Consider the following 9,806-nt stretch of genomic DNA (forward strand, 5'->3'; position numbering starts at 1 on the left):
AAAATAACCCTTATGCAAAGCAAGTAGCAATTTCAGCAAATACACACACACACACACACATATCTAAATGTAGCCTATAAATGCCTTTAGATGTCTTAAAAACACAACCGTACAAGTAGAAATGTTAAGAAAAAACAGGGGTGGGGAGTAGTTAAAGTGGCTATGGTTTTTGTTAAAGTCACTTTCAAATAATCCAGGATCCAGAAAATGTGGCTGCTTATAAGAATTCAGAAGCTTTTTAATGACGAAGTTATCAACAGAAGGGTTACAGCAAAAGGAAGACAGCAGCATTCCTCACCCAAAGAGAGGCCAGGCAGTGCTGCTGGCAAGAGGCAGAAAGCAGCGCAATAACTAAACACACAGAGATGAGAATTGATGGATGGGAACATGCAGCATAAACTGCACACAGAATACATCACAAGAAGAAACTTCCTTCTTTTACTTTAATTCCTCTTTTTTATTTCCTTTTTGTTTACATTAAGAAAAAAAAAGATGTGTCCATGAAAGCAATACAAGTGGAACTTCAGCAGTATTTGGGGGGGAACGGGATCTGAAGGTACAAATACCTTTCATTTCTGTCAATGGACTTCAGGCTATGGCCTCAAAAGGACTTGGGTAACAACCACTAAGCTCCTCACGCTGTCCCTACTGCAGAAAACCTCAGCCTTCCTGTGTCTACCTGCTCTTACAATATATGGGATAAGTTAAACACAAAAAAACTAAAGCCACAAGAATAGCCCACAGAAACTGCTATTCCTTCCTCACCACCACCAAACCCTTCAGGGCCTCCAGGGCTTCTCCAGGATTTGTGCACTGCAAGTGCTCTCTCACTTACTTTCTAACAAGTACAATGTACTCATTTACGTGTGAACCAAACATCTGAGACTTCCTGTACTGTCAGCCAACAGAGAGGTTTTCTGAAGGTCTTTTGACCGTAAGAATTATTCTGGTGTCGTGATTTAAGCACACACTTCTGGATGAGCTAAGCTCTTCTTTTTTGGAAAAGGACGGTATTTCATTGAAACTCTCCACCAGAACTGACTTAGGCAGGTGTCTGTGACTGCTATGCAGAGAGTTCAGTTCCTTCCATCCCTGCCTTCCCAGATACTTCTTTAGCATTGCAATGCAAAGGAAATGCTGTGTTCCTGAATCCAGCATATGTGAAACCCAAAGGACAGCACATCTCCAGCACGCACAAAATAAATCTGTCTCAGATACTGGATGGGATGTAAAGCAGAGAAAGTGCACTTAATCTCATTATTTTTTCAGTTTATTATGTTTAATTGTTTGATGTTACTATTGTAAACTTTATCCCACTAAAGTCACAATCAAAAATTACAAATCTATCACCTCAAAACAGAAGGTCTCCAAGTATTAAGATATACTCTTTCAACATAGACACTTTAGCCAAATGTTGATTTAGCTGAACATAGATCTCGAAAATGGCAATGCTATCAGAAACAGCAGCTTCCAAATCTGCTTCCTAACTAGACCAACTTTGCATGTTCTCTTTCAAAAGCTCATTTTTTCCTTTCAAAATGGTGTAGGGCACTGTCTACACAAACGATTTCCTTGGCTAGTTAAACAAGCAAAAAATTAAGTTGCTTTGTAACTGTTACCGATTTATAGAAAGTGGAAAGGGATGTTTACCTTTCTTTTTTTAAGAAAAATCTTTTCATTTCCCACTTGCAATTTTCTTGCAACTGAAAGATTCCCTGAAAAAGGAACTGGAAGAGCTCCAACTACTGTCCAATACTTTAAAAGATTTTAAAATGTCATCAATCACAGCTCTTTACATGCTCTTCTAGAGTACTGCCAACCCGTATTTGAAGACTAACTCAAAACTGTTTCATGCCAGCATTAAACACTCAAAATAAAGACAGATACAAAAAAAAACCCCAAACATTTCTATATTATTCTGATTTTAAGTTAAGCCCTACTCAGATTCCTGTCAAATGTTACTACATAATATTCATAGTCATTATATTTCTTTTTTTTCCTAGGAGGAACTGGCAATTGATATCGCTAATCTTAAATATCTCAGTGGCTACCTCAGATGACAACTTATTATTATGTCTGCTATAAAATATCCCCTCAGTTTCTTGCAGACCATCTGAAAATGCTGGTACCTTGAGGGGAAAAAAAGAAAGAAAGAACATCCATGGTATATAACAAGTCCCAGGTATTCTTTGAAACTGATGTAACAAATTCCTAATACTGCATATTCCAGTTAACAAACTTCAATCATTTCAACAGATTGAAGTGACTGATTCTTCAAAGTCTGATTTGAAAGTATCTAAGAACACACCAGCCACTTCTGACAATTTTGGTAGTGAAAAGAAAAAGCAAAAAAAAAAATTCAGTACTTTTTCTGTAAAGAATACTTTTTTTGAAAGATTTTTCCTCCGATGTCCACAGAGAGAAAATGCTGGGTTACTGATCGTTGCCTTTACCCTGTCAATGGCAGCCTGTCAAAACTTGAACTCAGTATATGAGAATCACAGTTCACTCAGGAAGGCTTCCAGAGCTCACTGATAGCATCTCCAGCTCTGGGAATGGACCTGACCTTATTTCCAGCTGGCCTGAGCTCTGTGCACACACCCCCTGCACCCACGCAGCCTGCCAGCATCCCTGTGCTGCCCGTGCTGCTGTCAGCGACCTGCAAGGCTCCACAACAGAGATGCAACACCACCACCAGAAAAACTCTTCTTGGACAAGGCAGAGAAAAGGAAATTATTTAAGCAGCCAGCAGGAGGATCAGCATTAGCACGCAAAACCTTGTGCCATTTGCTGCTCTGACCACTGGACAACACCCCGCATTAATAGGGAATTAGGGTCACTGCTTACCACCTTACAGAGAGTGTAACAAAGTGCTTGTCCCAGGTGACACATGACAAAAACAGGACTAGAACTCGGGTCTCCCGGCATGATACATCATCTGATTAATTATCCCCTTCACAGCGCTGATGTCCAAGGTCATGCATTTGATTGTTCTATGTTTAAACAACGAGAACACACTCGCCCCACAGCCAGGCCAGGAACAAAGCTCGGGATTTTTGAGTCCCATCATTACTCTGCTATGTAGCAAATACCGTGCCAGCCATTAGCAAAGAGCACGCCTCATTCCCGTCCTGAAGGCTGGTTCACAGAGAGGACAAAAGCTCGCTACTGCTAACCAGACATTCCTTAACTCAAGTGGTGCTGGTCTGCACTGCAATTCCAAAGGCTGTCAATGCCAGCACTGCCAGCCACCCACAAAAGGATAAACACCACTGCACATGAGGGCGTTTGTTACAAGAAACAAACAAACAAAAATTTTAAAAACAAATCTATGCACAAATAAACAAACCAGATTTTTTTAAAAAGCACAGACATTACTAGGATCACATTCAGAGGGTCAGAAATGCCAGTGTGTGACAGTCTTGGCCGACTTCATTTAGTATCAATTTTAACAGTATTTATTAATAGCATCTCTCTTGATCCTGACACAGTTTTAGTTCCAATAAACCTTAGCTTTTGCATCCTTGTGATTTTACAGAACTTAAAAAAAAAAAAAAAAATCAGCAATCCAACACCGAGGTAAGTCCTACCCTTGTATCTGTGGCTGAAGGGACTATTCTGCAACAGGAGTTGATGAGTTAGTTGATGTGTACAGATGTTGAGTGCATGAAGAAACAGACAGTATAAAGCATACAGTCTCTGAATATATATCACATGACTTCACATATTCACTTCCAAGTTTTACCATGCATTTGAGAAACGCTTGGATGGTTCATGCCACCATGCCACCCCAAAAATCCAGGAAATTACAGAAATAGCTACAGAACCAAGACATGGCATGATTTAATTAGTCTTCTTTCGATCAAAACACACAATTCTGCAGTAGACATAGATGCAAAAAAAAAAAAAAAGTATGTAATAATTCAATTTTGGTTTTGTCCCAAGTTTAGATAAGGCTTTCTAATTAATATGAAGAGCTATTACACTGAACTCAAGAAAGCCCACACAAGCTCACTTATATACAGCACAGATACACTTTCTGGCAAAGCTACATTCATTTTCCCTCTTCTTTCTATCTCTCGGTATTATTCTAAGAGTTCTCTGCAGTCAAAAGGTAAATAGAACTAATTAAAGAAGAGACTACATTTTTCATATTGTAGAATCACAGAATATTCAAGGACCTGCAAGATCATTTAGTCCAACTCTTAAATGAATGGCCCACACAGGGACAGAACCCATAGCCTTGGCACTATTAGCACTATGGTCTGGCCAACTGAGCTGATCTCCTGTAGTCGTTGCTTGGGAGCAAATAAGAGCACAGATTTCATATAAGCTTCAAACCTATCAGTTACATCAAACTCTGCAGAAGTATGAAAAAATTCACATATATCAACGCACAAAATCTAAGCGAACTTTCTGCACAGAAGAGAGATTCAAAATGCAAACACAGCATGATTGAGGCTGGGGTTTAGATATATATTTACATATATAAATTCACATATACACATATATAAAAACCAAAACTGACTCCACAACTTTGATCAGATTGGTCCAATTTTACCCACTTTTGCAACAGTGCCACAAGGTCTGATCAACACTTCAATCAAGTTTGTCAACATACATCTGTCTAGCTATAATTTAATGCAATCATTTTGACACTGAATCATCAAATATAATTTTTGCTGTTGTTTGGGGGGGTTTTTGCATTTAGTAGCAACTTTGAAAAAAAATTATACAGTTGAAGCAGGAGAGCTGTCTAAAGTTCAGTTGTTGAACACAGGCTAAGATTACATGGAACTTTTTCCAATGATGAACAATGTTGACAGTGTCCTCAGTAGTGCAGTGCAAATGCATTTCTCCTTTTTAGTATAAGCATGACTTTAATTTTTTTTTAATTCTTTTTCACTGCATAGGAAACATAGTCATTTCATCCCTTCACGTTCTGCACTTGCAAGACTCAAAACTTGTCTTACAGATACAGCACAGCCCAATTTGCATGAAAGAAAGGAAAAGCCACAACCTGACTGCTCAAAACATAACATCTCACTTTGAAACAGCATGTTTATTACATGTTTTCCTCTTAGCAGGAAAAGTGAGCATGCTTGTGTTTGCAGCTCCTCCTCTTTCAAAGATGCACAGCTGCAGCTGTAGTAAACAACTACTAGTCAGGAGCTGAGAAGGTCAAAGTCTGGGTACTACATCCGTTTCAGCTTTTCTAAAAACAAAATTTTTATTTTGGGAAATTAATTTTTTGGCTGATTTTGTAGTTATGTCAAGGAAAGGCAAACCACAATCATTCTCCAACAAAAGAAATCACGATACAGTATTTCAAAAGGCACAAGTAAGACACTTCAGTAACTGTTTTCGTATCTCCATCTTTATTAATGAACAAACATCATTCACACTCTCCTATTTTACTTGATGCAAACTAAGACTTGGTCAAAACCAACTTTCTGCTAATGAGACCTGTTCCACAAAGCAAACAACACTTACTGAAGAGCAAGGTTGGCCATGCAGAGAAGTGGTGCTAGCAGCTACACAAGGTTCACATAGGTCATCCAGCAGCCTGAAGCAAGGAGGCTACAGCACTCTATCTCTGGGAATGCTTGCATAAGTGGACATCATGCACCCAGCCATGAGAAAAGGCACACAACTTCCCATTATTTTACAGACTATCCAATCTAAATCTAAACAATGAGATACCCTAGCAGCACTGAAAACTCCACCAAATTACACAGATGTTCTGCAATTCCCTTGAGCAGCAGAGAGCTCCCCAAGCACTCAGAAAAGGCATTGCCCACGTTCCTCAAATACATGGTCTGTATTTCTATTTAACTGTGGTGGTTACCATCACACACCACCTTGGTCTAAGCAAAGAGGAAAACAGCCACTGTCACAGGGTTCTGCAGCCCAAGCCCTTTGCTGACCCCATTCTAACATCTCCCAGGTGAAAAGCTATTTCAGCCCCACATTTCTGCCTCCTCTCATCTGGAGAGAAACTCTGCTCATGCATGTTCAGGTCTGGCTGATCCTGACAGAAACAGCTGGCAGAGGACTCCACGATTAGCCTGTCCTGGAATCTTAAAAGTTTATTTTTAAAAGTTGTTACACAGAGTCTTCTTGGACTGTCGGGGGCCTTTCCAGAAAAGGTTTTTCTAGAAGAAAGCAAAGAAAGGCCTGGAAATATTATCATGAACTATTGCTAGGGGGAAAAGACAGCATTAAAAATATATCATTTCCCATTCCCTCTATTTACACATCTGCTATTGCCTCACTATCAGAAGAAAAAACAAACAGTATCTCCCATGTCCTAAACTCCTTCCCAGCCCATCCAGCATAGGTGCACCCACTCATCAAATTACCTACGGCATACATCTTTGTGAAAAAGCTTTTTTCCCCACAAAAAACGCGCTCGTCAGAGTGCCCCCCTCCTCCCAGTTCCAGGTACCACACACAGTTTAAAAAAAAAATTAAAAAGATGGAAAAAAATACTAAAAGGGGAAAGAAAAAGAAATAAGAAGAGGAAAATGCAAATGCCACCACTGCTGTTCTGGAGGCAGTGGGGGGGTGCGGGCGGGGGTGCTGGCCCGGGGAGGGGCGCGCATGGGTGTCACCAAGGGGGTGATGTCATCCACCAGCCTCCAGCCCGGGCACCTGCCAGCAGCAGCGTAGCACGGCTGCCAAAGCCTCTGGCAGCACGGGGAGGGGAAAAAAAAATAAAAAGACATTAAAAAAAAAAAATCCGCAATGTTTTCTTTCGCTATGCGCGGTTGGTTTGTGACGATAGGTGACATGCCAGCTTGCAGAGAGCGTTTTCAAGTTGATTACGTCCCATTAGAAAGATATTCAAGACACTCCCCCTCCCACAGCACGAATAATATATTAAAAAAAAAAAAGCAGACTTGGTTTATGCAGCCTTACGTCACTAATAAAATGCTCCTATCGCCCCATCTGTGACCTATTCAGCACAGTTACTAATCCCACGCTGCGACCACTTTGCTGTTCCTGTGCATTTCAGAGTTGTAGACCAACCAGAGAGCAGAAAATGGAGCCCATATGCCAGCGCTATATAAAGCAGCCGCGCAAAGTTGCCGCGAATCATCTACCTGCCGTGGCGAGACGAAAAGTGAAAAGCAAAAAAAAAACAAAAACAAAAAAGGGCTGATGGAGGGAGGGATAAGAGTATCATTTACTTCACGATGGAAAATTTTAAAAATAAATTAGTTTACTGTCTTACTCAGGGGAAAGGGGGCTCTGCCAAGAGCTAGCAGGATTTTACAAGCGCTATACAGACCCCGATCAAGTGAACTTCTCTTCAGTGCTTCCTACCGAAAGGGCTCGTACCTCCCCCCTAAGCGCATGAAATATCGGATTTCCCACGCAAGCCCGTTTGCGGGACTTAATGCCACGCCAAGATCCGAAAAAAAAAAAAAAAAAAAAAAAAAGCCCAAAAAACCGCTGTCTGGACCGGAGCATCGCATCCCTGCAAACCACGGGGAGGGGAATACAAAATAACCCGTCTAGGAGCTCCTATCCGCCTCCCCCAACATCCAACCGCCAGCGGTGGTGCAGGATTTTGGGGGAGGCGGACAGGAGCCCACATCTCATCCCAGAGGAAATGTCATCCCAGCAGCGGAAAGCTTTCGGAGGGCTTCACAGGGTGACGCTGATGCCATGGGGTAACCCATCTCCCGCAGCGGCTCTGGGCTCACGCGTTAAATGTAAATACCAGCGGTTTGCTCCCCAAGCTCCCGACTTCTGCAAGAGCGAGCATTTATTCCGTAGAAGCTAATTATTTCTGTAGAAGGTAATACAGCACGACGCTCTTGCTTTTTTATTTTCCCCCCCCATAGCGTTTTATAGTCCAATTTTTCCCCCCATAGAGCGTTACACTCCGATTTTCCCCTCCACAGAGCGCTACACTTCATACTTTTTTGTTATTTGTTTTTTATATATTAATTGCCCAGCCCCGAACGCGCACGGGGGCCGCCCGCCCCCACCCGCACCCCCCCCGGGGACGGCAGCACAAAGGGCTGGGCGCTCCCAGCTCGCTGCTCATCACTCCCTGCTTATCGCTTTTTATTTTTGCCCCCTGCTTTTTTCACCGCCACCCCCACCCCTTTTTCCCCCCTCCTAAAGCCTCAGCGGGAAAGTTGACGGAAAAGTTCGGGCCGGCCCCTAGCACCCTACCCCGGTATCGCTGCCGCCGGGGCACCGGCAGGGATGGAGGCAGGCGGGAGGAGGGGATGGATGGAGCGGGGGAGGGAGCGGGGGAGGGAGGGCACCGCCGTTAACCCCCGGCTCGCCCCGGCGGCGCCGGGGGAAGCGGGGTGGGCGCCCTGCCCCCCTCCTGTTCTTTAAAATTATTTAACTTCAGCACAGGAGCGCTTTCTTGTTTGTTTGTTTTTTAAATAGCGGGCTGGCTGGGACAGCAGCGGCAAAACCCACACACGTTAGCCGTTTATCCTGCTAAGAAAGGGAATCGGCACAGACCTGAGCAGAAGCGGCAGAGCAGGAGAAGAAACTGTTTCCTTCCCTGACACAGGGTCCCCGCTCTGTGTCTGTCTGTCCGCCCGCCCCGCGCTCCCCGGGCAGTGCCCCGCGCACTCGCACCCCGCACCGGCGGAGGCAGCCGGCGGCCGTCCCCGGGAAATGAATGGGGGCAGCCCGGGGAGCCGCGGCGCTCGCTCGCCGCCGACTTACCCGCGTCACATGATGAGCCCGGGCAGGGTGGGCCGGGGGTGGAGGCTCCCGGCGCCGCCTGGCCGCGCCTCGCCTGGGGCCGCCGCGACACCCCGCCGGCCGCTCAGACAAAGGGTCCGGACCGGTGTCCCCCTCCCCAGCTCCCGGCCCCTGCTCCGGCCACGGCGGGCGCCGGTGGCGTCGCTGGCATGCGGCGCGTCCCCGCCCCCACCGGCAGCCGGGCGGAGGGAGGGGAGGGAGGGAGGGGCCGCGCCCCCGCCCCGCGGCCGCCCCGGTGCGCCGCCCGCCCCGCCCCGGGGGGTGGGGACGGGAACGCCCGGCCGCGCCTCCCCCTCCCCGGCCCCAGCCCCGGCCCCGGCCCTGGCCCCGGCCCGGCCGCGGGGAGGGGCAGGGCAGCGGGGCGCCGCGGGGAGGGGCCGGGCGGGGCCGGCAGCGGGGGCGCGGGGGCGCCGAGGGGAGGCCCGGGGCGGGGGAGCGCCTAGGGCGGGGCGGGGTGAGGAGGCGCCGAGGGAGGCTCAGCGGGGTGCGGGGCGTGGGGGAACCCGGGGCCATGGGAGCGCCGAAGGGATACTGAGGGGGCGAGGCGGTGGGGGAGCCCCGGGAGTACAAGAAGGAGGGGAGCCCCGAGGGGTCGGCATGGGGCGGCAGCAGCGCTGAAGGGGTCCCAGGGGGGACACGGGTCACCGAGGGGTGTCCCGGGGGAAAGGACACACTAGGCGATGTGTCCGCCCCAGGGACGCGCCGCTGGAGCGTCCGGCCGGGCCCGGCCCCCGCTGTTACCTGGAGCTGGGCGCTGCAAGCCATTCGCTTCTCTTTTATTTTGTTTTCTTCGTACAGCCAGGCTGCAGCTCGTGAGAAGTAGTCGAGGCGTGGGGTTGTGGTTTTATTTCTTTTTTTTTTTTTTTTTTTTGGTCAGCGCTTGTAAGCCCGAGTCGCGCCCCTGCAAACTCAGAACTTCCTTCATGGGGAAGAATTTTCTCATGTAAGGTCTGCAGATACCAGCTTGTAAAGGTTTAAATAACAACAGAGGAACAGATTCCGTGGTCTTAAAGTTTGGGTTTTTTTAGATAAAGTCTTTGTTACATTAATGTTTTAAAAGAAGA

At 46.4% G+C, this 9,806-nt stretch overlaps 1 protein-coding gene across 3 annotated transcripts in view; it reads right to left on the bottom strand.

Annotated features, from left to right (window-relative positions):
- Nucleotides 1-8,789, bottom strand: part of KLF12 (KLF transcription factor 12) — a 234,501-nt gene extending 225,712 nt beyond the window's left edge. For 2 of the 3 annotated variants that reach the window (XM_014870959.2, XM_014870953.2), the window contains exon 1: nucleotides 8,704-8,787. The gene's annotated coding sequence lies outside the window, so the exon portion shown is untranslated. Of the gene's footprint in view, nucleotides 1-8,703 lie in introns of all 3 variants that reach the window. The other variant, XM_088159748.1, reaches the window with a different exon arrangement.
- Between the last annotated feature and the right edge of the window lie 1,017 nt (nucleotides 8,790-9,806).

The sequence above is a fragment of the Sturnus vulgaris genome, chromosome 2 (assembly GCF_052056855.1).
Source record: "Sturnus vulgaris isolate bStuVul1 chromosome 2, bStuVul1.hap1, whole genome shotgun sequence".
In the NCBI taxonomy this organism is placed as follows: Eukaryota; Metazoa; Chordata; class Aves; order Passeriformes; family Sturnidae; genus Sturnus; species Sturnus vulgaris.